This window comes from Schistocerca gregaria, chromosome 8, assembly GCF_023897955.1.
Source record: "Schistocerca gregaria isolate iqSchGreg1 chromosome 8, iqSchGreg1.2, whole genome shotgun sequence".
NCBI lineage: Eukaryota > Metazoa > Arthropoda > Insecta > Orthoptera > Acrididae > Schistocerca > Schistocerca gregaria.
The window spans coordinates 113,669,486-113,682,445 of record NC_064927.1 but is presented as its reverse complement, the minus strand read 5'-3'; the positions used below and the strand labels follow the sequence as shown (position 1 = coordinate 113,682,445).

The following is a 12,960-nucleotide window of genomic DNA, read 5'->3' as shown; positions in this document are numbered from 1 at the left end:
TCAGTATGCGATTCGAAATCTGCCCCCATTCATTCAGTGACCGTACTAGCACCGAAACGAAAGATAACCGAGAAAAGGTCGAAATGCTGAATTCAGTCTTTCGAAGTTGTTTCACACGGAAGATCATAATACGGTCCCTCATTTCAACCACAGTACCAACGTCGAAATGACAAAAATTGAGATAAGTGATCGCGGAATAGCAATGCAACTACAATCGCTTATTACTGGAAAGGCATCAGGATCAGATGAAATACCTATTAGATTTTACAAAGATTATCCGAAATACCCTGCTCCTCTTCTAGCAGCAGTTTATCATAGATCGTTGGAGCCTAGTGACTGGGAAAAAAGGCGCAGGTCATTCCCTCTTTCAAGAAAGGTCGTAAGACAGATGCACATAATTATAGGACTAGATCATAAACGCTAATCTGATGTAGAGTTATGAAACATGTTTTATGCTGAAGAATTATGACGTTTTTGGAGAACGAAAATCTCTTCTATAAAGATCAATATGGATTCTTGCGAAACTCAGCTCTGTGCCTTTATGAGATACAAAACGCCGTAGACAGCAGCATTTAGGTAAATGACATGTTGCGTGCCTTCTGGAAGACATTTGACACCGTCCCGCATTGCCGTTTACTGAAGGGGAAAAACAACCGAGGTTAATGAGTATAGGACTAGATTTACGACTAGACTGAAGACTTACTTGCAGATAGAAAACAACACGTCGCCCTTAACGGAACAATATCGACAGATATAATGGTAATTTTCGGAGTAACTGAATGGAGTATGGTTTATATGTATATAAATGGTGTAGTAGAAAGCATCGGGAGCTCTTTGAAATTTTTCGCAGATGAGGCAGTTGTCCATAAGAAAATAGCAACGCCAGAAGACAGTATCGATTTGCTGAATGACCCTTCAAGAGGACTGATGAACGGTACAGGCTCTGGCAGTTGGGCTTGAACGTAAATAAATGTAACATATTGCACAGCCATATCAAATAAATACACTACTTGACAATTATACTATTGATGAGAAATTGATAGAGACAGTGTCTACCGTAAAATATCGAGGAGTAACTGTCCAGAGCGACCTGAACTCTTTCAGGGTAGGTGGTACAACGTGTGTACCACCATTTGTCCTTGCTTCAATGCATGGTGGTACAAAACATGTACCACTTAATTGTGAAATCCTCGTCCAGTATGATGGTGTTTTCTGAACGGCCCACTGTATGTAATTTGGTAGTCCCCACAACGACAAGGAGATGTCAGAAGTAACGTAGCTCCACGTAGTCCGTCTGCGGAGATTGTTGTTTCCTGCAGTGTGCACAGTGCTGATGATCTTTGCCCACAGCGATCGAGTGCTTAATTGCTTCCGCCTTTACGTGGTACATTGTTGATTCAGCTGTTTACAACAGGGAAGATAATGATTGTTATACATTCAGAATCACTCTAGAATTCACTGTTCTTAGATATATTCTACAGAGTATTTTGTGAATAATTCAGAAGCCAAAATACAGGGTGTTTCAAAAATGACCGGTATATTTGAAACGGCAATAAAAACTAAACGAGCAGCGATAGAAATACACCGTTTGTTGCAATATGCTTGGGACAACAGTACATTTTCAGGCAGACAAACTTTCGAAATTACAGTAGTTACAATTGTCAACAACAGATGGCGCTGCGGTCTGGGAAACTCTATAGTACGATATTTTCCACATATCCACCCGAAACCTTTGACAACGTGTCTGGCGGAACGGCTTCACATGCAGATGAGATGTACTGCTTCAGCTGTTCAATTGTTTCTGGATTCTAGCGGTACACCTGGTCTTTCAAGTGTCCCCACAGAAAGAAGTCACAGAGGTTCATGTCTGGCGAATAGGGAGGCCAATCCACACCGCCTCCTGTATGTTTCGGATAGCCCAAAGTAATCACACGATCATCGAAATATTCATTCAGGAAATTAAAGACGTCGGCCGTGCGATGTGGCCGGAAACCATCTTGCATAAACCAGGAGGTGTTCGCAGTGTCGTCTAAGGCAGTTTGTACCGCCGCAAATTCACGAAGAATGTCCAGATAGCGTGATGCAGTAATCGTTTCGGATCTGAAAAATGGGCCAATGAGTCCTTTGGAAGAAATGGCGGCCCAGACCAGTACTTTTTGAGGATGCAGAGACGATGGGACTGCAACATGGGGCTTTTCGGTTCCCCATATGCGCCAGTTCTGTTTATTGACGAAGCCGTCCAGGTAAAAATAAGCTTCGTCAGTAAACCAAATGCTGCCCACATGCATATCGCCGTCATCAATCCTGTGCACTATATCGTTAGCGAATGTCTCTTGTGCAGCAATGGTAGCGGCGCTGAGGGGTTGTCGCGTTTGAATTTTGTATGGATAGAGGTGTAAACTCTGGCGCACGAGACGATACGTGGACGTTGGCGTCATTTGGATCGCAGCTGCAACATGGCGAACGGAAACCCGAGGCCGCTGTTGGATCACCTGCTGCACTAGCTGCGCGTTGCCCTCTGTGGTTGCCGTACGCCGTCGCCCTACCTTTCCAGCACGTTCATCCGTCACGTTCCCAGCCCGTTGAAATTTTTCAAACAGATCCTTTATTGTATCGCTTCTCGGTACTTTGGTTACATTAATCCTCCATTGAAAACTTCGTCTTGTTGCAACAACACTGTGTCTAGGCGGTGGAATTCCAACATCAGAAAAATCCTCTGTTCTAAGGAATAAACCATGTTGTCCACAGCACACTTGCACGTTGTGAACAGCACACACTTACAGTAGAAAGACGACGTACAGAATGACGCACCCACAGACTGCGTTGTCTTCTATATCTTTCACATCACTTGCAGCGCCATCTGTTGTTGAAAATTGTAACTACTGTAATTTCGAAAGTTTGTCCGCCTGAAAATGTACTGTTGTCCCAAGCATATTGCAACAAACGGTGTATTTCTATCGCTGCTCGTTTAGTTTTTATTGCCGTTTCAAATATACCGGTCATTTTTGAAACACCCTGTATGTACCACCATACATCAACGTTCCTCCACTACGTGAGATATTGCTTTGAATATCGAGAAGTGTTACACGTTTTGTGCACTGTTTGTGCAATAAAGTTGCATAGCAGTGTAAATGAAGATCATATATGTAATTTAAGGCGTTATCTTCCATTTCAGTTTATAATGAATCGCTTTAGGGAAGTACTGAAAGTTGATGAGATAATGGAAATACTCTATGCCGAAATACCTTCAGGTGAGAGTTCGTCAGACAAAGATGTGGTGACACCCATATTACTGTGTACCATATTCAGGAATGATTATTTCTGAAACAAGCTCTTCAGAGAAAATACACACTCAACGGACTTGTCATGTTACTGTTCTGGTGGAGCAGTATCCACTTCAACTGCTGATCCTGAGCAAGTGCCGGCACATAATGCAAGTGATGGAAATGCAACTCCCATGAGTGTAACATCACGTTAACAGCCTCCCCAATGGGGGAAAACAGAAAAAACCCCAACAATCTCCGCATTTTTCCTAAGTAACCTGTCCTGCTGCGCATGTGAGAGACTTAGAGGATTCCACTCCCCATAATTTGTTCAAATTGTTCATATCTTAGGATTTAATTCAGTGGACTGTAGAAATTTTTCCAATCCATCTGTGGCATGAATCAGCAAACCAGTGTTTAATAGTATTAGTTGAAAACAGTCAAGGTTGCAATTTCAGTATTTTTATTTATCAACTACGCGTTTCACCTTATTTAGGCGATTTCAGGCTGATCTTAATTTGATATTTCTTAGGACGATCCATTAGTGTAGCTAAAGGGCATTGTCGATTACATCAGGCCAACATCGCCTTCGTTAACCTCAGTAAATGCTTTTTAGATGGACGTGAGTGACTCCAAGACCTGCATAACGCGTTTACATTCACAGGAGCAAATAACATGAACGCGTTATGCAGGTCTTGGAGTCACTCACGTCCATCTAAAAAGTATTTACTGAGGTTAACGAAGGCGATGTTGGCCTGATGTACTCGACGATGCCCTTCAGCCACTCTGTCTAATAGATCGTCCAAAGGAATACCAAATTAAAATCAGCCTGAAGATGCCTAAATACGGTGAAATGCATAGTTTATAAATAAATAAATAAACTAAAATTACAACCAAGACTGCTTTCAACCAATACTATCAGTGGATTGTTATGCAGACTGATCTTTATGCTGAACAGGAGTGCCAGAAAATTGTGAAACCTTATAAACACACAACATGTAGAGAGATGGAAACTTTTCTTGGCTTGAATATTCTCATGGGCATTAAACCACATGCAAGTTACAGGGCTTGCTGGAGCTCTGCGCCTGATCTTCATGACACCTACATTAGTTCAACGATGACTGTTAATCGTTTTGGGTTGTTTTTGTCTCATTTGCATCTAAATGACAACAGCTGCATGCCAAAGCAGGGTGAGGAGGGTTATGATAAGCTGCACAAGTTACAACCGTTTTTGTCTGTGGTGGGTGACAATTTCAGAAGTGCCTGTCATCCAAGTGAATATGTAGGTGTAGATGAGCCGATGAGCAAATTCTAAGGCAGGTCATCCTTGAAACAGTACTCACCTAAAAAACCAACCAAAAGAGGCTACAAAGTGAGGATGTTAGCAGATAAGTTCTGTTATGCACTGAAATTCGACACTTCTACTGGTAAAATAGGCAACACAACAGAAAAACATTTTGGCGAGAGTAGTAAAAGAGCTGCTGACAGGCAGGTCTTTAAGGCAAAAATCATAAAGTTTTCTTTGACAGTTATTTCACCAGTGTATAACTGAGAGAGGACCTGAAAAGGAAACAAATACATGTATGTGGTACTGTCACTATATCAAGAAAGAATTTGCTTAAGCTGAAACAAAACGAAGAATGGAAGCGTGGTGAATACGACTGGGGTACAAGTGACACTGGGTTGTGTATTGTAAAATGGAAAGACAAAAGAACAGTGCATTTGTTGTCAAGCTTTCGTGACCCAAGAACCAAAACATAAGGAGAGCGGAAAGAAAGGAACGAAACTGTGAAAAAGCTGCCTTACTTTCTACTTGTAGTTGACTACAATGAAAATATGAACTGTGTGGATACATTTGATCAAAGGAGGATGATGATGTTTGGTTTGTGGGCCGCTCAACTGCGTGGTTATCAGCGCCCGTACAAATTCCCAACCTTTGCTCAGTCCAAACTCGCCACGTTCAGGAATGATGATGAAATGATGAGGACAACACAAACACCAAGTCATGTCGAGGCAGGTGAAAATCTCTGACCCCGCCAGGAATCGAACCCGGGACCCCGTGCTCGGGAAGCGAGAACGACCGCGAGACAGAAGAGTTGCGGACTTGATCAAAGGAAATCAACATATGACTTTGATAGGAAGAGTATGAAATGGTGACCTCATATCTTCTGGTGTCGTGAATGCCTTTCTGCTTCACAAGGAACTGAAGCTTTAAACAATGGCGATGCAGAAATTTCGGAGAGAAGTGTCCAGAAGTCTGATTACTTCAAGAAGAAGAGGCAGGCGCCTGAGCAGTTCAGTAGAGATTAGCAAAAAGAAACTTCATGTGCTCAAAACCGTGAGAATAGCAAGTTCAGCACACCAGCCACAAAGAACTCCACAACGAAGATGTGCAAATTGCAGCACCAAGGAAAAGCACATAAGAACCGAATGGATGTGTTGCGTGTGCCAGGTACACATAATGTGTCACCATTGTTTTCGAAAGACTCTTTTGTAATACATCATAATGACTATTAATGCTTTTATTCTAATGTAACTATATAACTTTTAACCTAATGTTTATTAATTTGTTCAACAAATAAAAGTCTTGTGCAATAAGGGTCGAAATTTGTCTCATACCCCCGTGCATGAAAGAGTTAAGTGGAATGACCGCATAAAACAAATAGTAGGAAATGCACACGCGAGCCTGATATTCATAGGTAGAATCTGAAGGAAATGTAACACCCACGAAGGCAGTTGCTTATAAGGCGCTTTTTCGACCCTTTCTTGAGTACTGTTCATCGATCTGGAACCCTTACCGGACAGTACTGATAGAAGTTCCTACGTGGAACGCCACGTTTCGTCACGGGTTCGCTTAGTCGGCGCGAGATTGTTACAGAGGTGCTCAACAAACTGCAGTGGCAGTGTGAGTTGCGCATCACGGTGAGGTTTACTGTTGACATTTCGAGAGAGCACTTTCCGGGAAGAGCCGGACAACATACCTGTATTACTTCCTCTCGCATACAGCTCACGAAATTCGAGACAATCATTCTTTCCACGCGCCCGTGAGTGGAACAGGGAAGGGAGCGTCAGTTGGTGGTACTAAGTACCCTCCACCACACACAATTAGGTGACTTGCAGAGTTATGATGTAGATGTTGAGGGCGACTTGATCGCAATCATCATTATCGCTGCTTGAACGTGCCACTATGGTATAAGATTTCCCTTGAAAATGATACAGGGCCTGCATTGTTTCCAATCCGAAACGACTCGAAGCTGTATTGAATGCTAACGCGTTTCCTACACCGTATCGGGCATGGTAATGTGTTGCGCTTGTGTTGTTTTCGTGTTTTTGTCTACGTCCTGTTGCCATATGAAATCTTAGGAGAGTGACTTGAGCCTCGAAGTGCCAAATAAATTGAAATCATACGATACCAGTGACACCATTCACTTCACTTTTTATTTAGTAAACACGTAAATATTCGACCAGGCCTATCTACTCAATTCGCATTTCACGCAAGTTAAAATGAGGTGTACCATAAAGTATACGGTATCTCCCAAGAATCACTCTCTGTTAGCCTAATAGGAACAGGAGATCAATACACAATATGCACACTGTGTTGACGACAAGAACTAATATTGAAACCAAGCAAACTAATACCGATTACCATGGGCGTAATGCTCGCAACTTTCGGTTACTCCACGAGAAAAACTCAGACATGTGTCCCACTTTCGTGCCTTTTTTAAAATAATAATAATAATGCTCTACCAACGTACACATAGAAGTTGGAGAAGGAAACCGCTTTTAAAATCATTTCTTGTTGAGAAGTGTTTCTCTTGTTTAAATGAAAATATTTCCTCGCAGAAGTACAAGGCAGTCGTTTGTTGTTGAGAACTTTTTAATCGGTTAACACATATACTAGCTGTGTTGTGTTTCTCTTTGCACAAGAATATTTCTTCTTTTGGTTTCCTTTTTTTCTGTTTCACCCGCAATGCAATGCACGTCCTCAAAGAAGAGGTCTGTTGCGAGATTAATGGTGATATATATAATGTTGGCAGCTGATTGTGTGTTCATGTATTTATGCTTTTCAACATTGTTCTACAAATAATGTGTTCACAGGAGTGTAATTTAACTAGGTTTCATGTTCTAGTTATATCGCTGATTATACTTCTTATGCACTTTCTAAAGTCCTTCTAGATTAGCTGTATATGGTTTTCTTTCCAAATCATGTACCAAGCAAGATAGACAAACCACTGGACACGCTTTTTGGAGGAATGGATTTCGTACATCCTTCGGCCATCCTGACTTGGGTTTCCCAAGTTGCCAAGGTGGATGCTGGAGTGTTTCCATTGATAAGGCCATGGCTGACTTTTGCCCTTACCTTCTATCCTACTTGGTATATGTTTTGTATATGTGTAAGTTACGGTGATGCCCTTTAAATGGCAAAAGGCTTTTTTTTTTCAACAGAACAGCGAAATACATGTCAGTGTGTACTTTTTGGGAATAGAAATGAATAAGCCTGATATATTTATTATTTATTTCCAAATGTACCATGAGTTATGGGATGGTAATTACTCACACCAATGAATAACGAGAAAAGATTTCAAGATGTTTACTCGTGGTATAGATATACTTAGAGCGTCACTTGAAGGGTCAACTGTCGACTCCCCTGTAAGGCCACAATTTTGAATGACGAGCCGTAATTTCAGGACAAATACTCACCACAGAATATATGTGAAGAGAGAGAACAAAACTAGGTACAAATCGCGATCCTTTTTTAAATCTAATCAAATAGACTCTAGACCTGTGCTGATACCCCTCTATTTGCAGTGCAGTGTGAAATATCAGTGGGGCTCAAGGCGAAGATGACAGCGGAGCCAACACAACATTTCGTTGGATGCTGACAACTGTGTTTTTATAAATAAATACAACCGCTGCAGAGTATTATCTAACATCAAACTGAAACCCAAATTATTCACGTGTTACGGGCAAAGACAGTAGCAACTATGGGACACGCTATAAAATATTTAATTTAGTATTCCTCCAATAAGGAAATTACTTTTTCTCAGTCAGATCTTCTAAGTGGCATGATTTTGTTTTTGTATCCATTTCCAATGATGTGACTACTTAAAGCACATACCTAATGGTTGACTTAAAACTATATAACACAGTTAGCAGGTTTATTAAATGCTGTTCCCAAGGAGTACATGTTGACACGTATTTGATTGTTACGCTACTGACATTGCTAAGATCGGCTTATATGCTTTAGATGCTCCAGAAGGCTGTCATGGATCAGTCGGCCTCAAATATTTCAGAGCGCCCTGTGTTTATTGGCAACGATGCAACAGATCTTTAGCGCTCAATCAGGGAGCTTATTCTCCTCCTACGCGAGTTGCAATTTCGTATCGCATACCTCTTTCTTCGTGGCTAGATCATCGGATTCTGTTCTTCGTTCATCGCGAGGGAAACAATTTTTAGTGAGGAAGAGTCTATTCCAAGGAGGGGGGAACTACTGACATTTCCGTGACAGGGGGTAATTTTGGTTTGCCACTGTCATACAATAAAGTCACGGGTCCAGCGTGGCAAAAAGCCATATATAACTCATATGGCTCTTTGCGAACTATTACGGAAGTGTTTTTTAACTTTCACAGCCTCTACGCAAGTTCTACGTAGTGATGCAAAAACATTTCTGGTTCCGCCCTCAAAAATTCTCAAAATTTTCCATTGTGCCTCTACTTAATTACACTGCAAGTTCAGTCGCGAATAGTGGTTTATGACAAAGAAACGAAATAAGATAAAAATGCATCTCATTGTAAATAACGCTACAACAGGGAACTGGTCTAACATTAAGCTGAAATGTGGCGCTCGTCTCTCCGTATCAGTCACTAATGAAGGCAGGTTTTGTTCGACAGCGGAAGTAGGGAGTTTGTTTATTTTTGATGGTTTGGCACCATCCTATGCGAGGCATGTCCGAGTGAGTAGTAAACTCAGAGTGAAAGACGTCAGTAAATAACTCGCTGATATTCAATAGTGCAATGCAAACTCCACTTTCTTTATTCTCTACTGAATTACTAAGTAATATCAGTGTACCGTGCCAATATTTAGGACAGTGTTGAGGGAGTCTTGATTCAGTTTGGTGACTAGGCAATGTTCGTCGCCTAATCACTGTACGTCGGCTAGTAACAATTTTCGGACGCTCTGTTGTATTTAGCGATCTAAATCACTTGAGGCTTGTTCCTCAAGAAGCAATATTCATGGTGAAGTTCCGCAGCAAAGAATTAACATCCAGCTGCAACGACGTTTTGGATACCATAAACTGTTCTGTATCTTGTGACAGCTACATATATTATCGTATCAATCCCACGTCATCACTAAAAGGAAATACGAGCAAATTTTATTAGTACGATTAGTTAAGACATTATAACTGGCGAATGCCAGTGATAAAAAGTTATGCGTGAATGTTTACGGTAGTGACATCTTGAAGTATCGACATTCCATCTGCAGTTAGGAAATATTTACGTAGTATATATAATCATGAAGCTGAGAATGACGTTTCAATATATTCACACGAATGCCATAAGTGGTACTGATTATCAGAGGGCCAGAGGAAGGCCGACCGAGCGAGAGAGAGAAATAGTGTAAAGTGATCATTGCTGCTGTAAGTTTAGTAACATTCGAAGCAGGAACTACTCTTGTAGGAATTCTATGTATTAATGTAGTGGACTCTCCGTGATAAGCTGGGCATAAGTTGGAGGCACGTATCTAGGTGGATGATATTAATAAAGAGAACCACCCATGGGCCGATGTGTACCGAAGAGGCAGAAGAAACCCACATGTGTCATACAAGAAGCAACTGATATCATCAATGTAGAGAGGCAGCCCGATGACAGTAGGGCGTATGCCATAAATGTTGATTCCCGCTAAAAATGAAACAGCGGATTTGTAAGCCAACCAACTGCACAAGGTTACAAGGAACAGCTGATTTATTTTTAGATTCAATACACTTTAAGTAATGGACTACCACATATTACATGCTTGTAACTAGATTCAGGGTGTGTAAATATAATTAAAGCAGATTGCGGTAAGAGGCCTTTTCTTAAAACTTCGACTGATGAAAATATTTGATATGAAGAGGGCTGTAAGGCAGACAGTTCGGTAAGATATCACATCAAGAATCTCACTGCCTGTCAGTATGAGGAAACTATGCATTGACGTAAATTATTTGTGAATGACAATTCAGTGTCCACAATACACTGTCTCATTCGTTTCAGGTCATTTCATCGTAGCAACCCTTTGTTTATCAGCTGAAATTAATGTACAGTGATTTTAAATACTTCTATATGAGCTATCTGAGACTATAACTTACCCGATGAAATCATATTTTCAACCTAAAATAAACTATCATATCAGAGTACAAGTAAAGTAACATTTATCAAATTTTAATGCCTCACTCACAACTTAAATACAATTTATGACGTTTTTAGTAAAGCCAATTAAACCATATCTTTTTTAGTTAACACGGTAAATTTTTACAATGCTGAGCCGAAGTTCTGTGCAGTTATACTGTTATTTCGTATTTCATGAATGAAACACGGTCAGTAGTAGCGGTGACAGCTGAGCAATGACCACAAAAAGACTCACAGCTCTACGTATCATAACATCTCCTCGATAAAGCAAAGATACTCACGGAAGCGGAATAAAAGCAGAGAAAAACGAATCACATCTTCTACCGCAGACGACAATGGGAAGAGCGCAGCGGAGGGCGACAGTGTGCCGCCAGCAGTCTCCGCCACATACCGAGCCAGGGGCGGATCGCGGCGCCGCCGACACTCGTGAAAACACCAGCCACCACCACTTACACAGCACCAGCACTCACACGCAATGCCGCTGCTCTGAGTCTGATCCCTCTAGCGCCAGACGCAGCCGGCGTGGCGCGCACCGCCACATTCAACTGTTTCTTTCACGTATCGATTCTCGACAGCATTATTGATCTCGGCGCTCCACGGCGGCAGTCGCAGCGGCGCACATGCGTTTCGGCGATAGTTGGCGCCTGGCCCGCAGCACCATATTTGCGTCGAACAGTTCCTTCTTACAGGGAAGACGAAGAAATTTCAGTTGCTTCGACCGTCGTTGAAGCCGAACCGTGGCGCGGCGGGAGATCCCAGGGCAGACGGCTGTTCCGCCCCGTCAATAATCACATTCTGTAATACGACTGGGACGCTCGCCAGTGACTTCCTCTCCGCTGTGGGCAGTTTACGTGTCGGATTGGTGTCTTCTTCCAGCTCTGGGAAGCAGGCGAGCGCGTTCGTCTGCGAACACACGGCGCGCGCTGACACGGCCGGCCCGCAGCAGAGCGCTCTACCGTCTGGCCCAGGCGAGCTGACTGAGCGCTTTGCAAACGGCCGACCTCCCCTCCCGGCCCTTCCATTCCCCCACCACGGCGCACCCGGCACTGCAGCTTTAACCCTCTCAGCGAGACTCCGCGCGTTCATTGCCTGCGCAATGGAGAAGTTGCCGATCGCGCTGTACGTTGCTTTGCTCGCGCGGTGTGCTGTATCTCGGTTTTGCGTGAAATGAGTTTCATACACATGTAACGAAGGTCATATTCACTGCTCAATTGCTTCTGTGAAAGTATGTTGGCGGCGATCAATATTAACGCTCACAGATAGTTAATACTGGTAAACAGCATTTTTGTTACAGGGAATTCGAATGGATAACTTTGCAAAGTCGTGGGTGGTGAATTGGAAAATAAAATCAACTTTTGGCTATCGGAGGCAGTTTGCTAGTGACACAAACAACACACTTTGTCTATCAAAATCCTTGAAAATACTTCCGTGAATCAAAGACGTAGCTACGAATATATCAAAGGGGAATATCCAATTTGTTAATGAAGACCATAAGAAGACTCATGTTAGCCTGAAAATTTTCATTAAAAAAGAGTCGTGTTTTTCATTTAGCCTGAAAATTTCCGTAAAACACGATAAACCACTTTGTTTGACAATGATCTCGAGAGTTTTCACCACGCGAAGATATAATCTCTTTACTTAGGAGTGTTTGAGTTGAGAAAGTGACCAGTGGCGGGCGCGAAGTTTTTGTGACACAGTGATTATCACTGTCAAGGCTGTTGGAATAAAGAGAGCTCTGTTCGACAGAAAAGCTACAACAATTTTTGAAGGCGAAAAGGCAAAGAATCGGGAATTATTCAACCATTCCCAAATGTTAGTATGCGTCTGCGACTTCTTGGAATGTAGAAAGATAATTTTCCGCAGTGGCGTTCCGACGGACAAACGCGTGAGCTTAAATGAGGAGAATTTGGATTACTATATATTTATTTTATGGGGTTTAGTGGCGTGAGTGTCCGAAGAGGTGTTTGGCTCACCTTCGATATAGCTCTTTCCATTTAAACAGAAAGGCTGCATCTTTATGGAAAGTGGAATCTGTCATGAAAGTAAGGAATTCAGGAGGGATTGGCTGTGGCCTATAGTAAGGGACCAACTCCGGCATTTACGTAAACCCAAAGCGGAAACCACAAAAAATAATTTTCAAGGTTGCCGAAAGATTAATTCGAACCATTTACCTTCCGAAGCCAGGAATTGCGAACTCAGCGGTCCAACGCGCAGATCTACCCCAGTCGGCGGAGAATTTGAAAGAACTGATTATTGTATGCTGCTTAAAATAAAATGCATCACTTCAAAAGATGGAATTCTGATATTATATG

The 12,960-nt window shown here is 42.1% G+C and overlaps 1 protein-coding gene across 2 annotated transcripts in view; it reads right to left on the bottom strand.

Moving 5' to 3' along the window:
* Positions 1 to 11,607, bottom strand: part of LOC126284038 (cholesterol transporter ABCA5-like) — a 333,206-nt gene extending 321,599 nt beyond the window's left edge. For both annotated transcript variants that reach the window (XM_049982602.1, XM_049982603.1), the window contains exon 1: positions 10,930 to 11,607. The gene's annotated coding sequence lies outside the window, so the exon portion shown is untranslated. The remainder of the gene's footprint in view (positions 1 to 10,929) is intronic.
* Between the last annotated feature and the right edge of the window lie 1,353 nt (positions 11,608 to 12,960).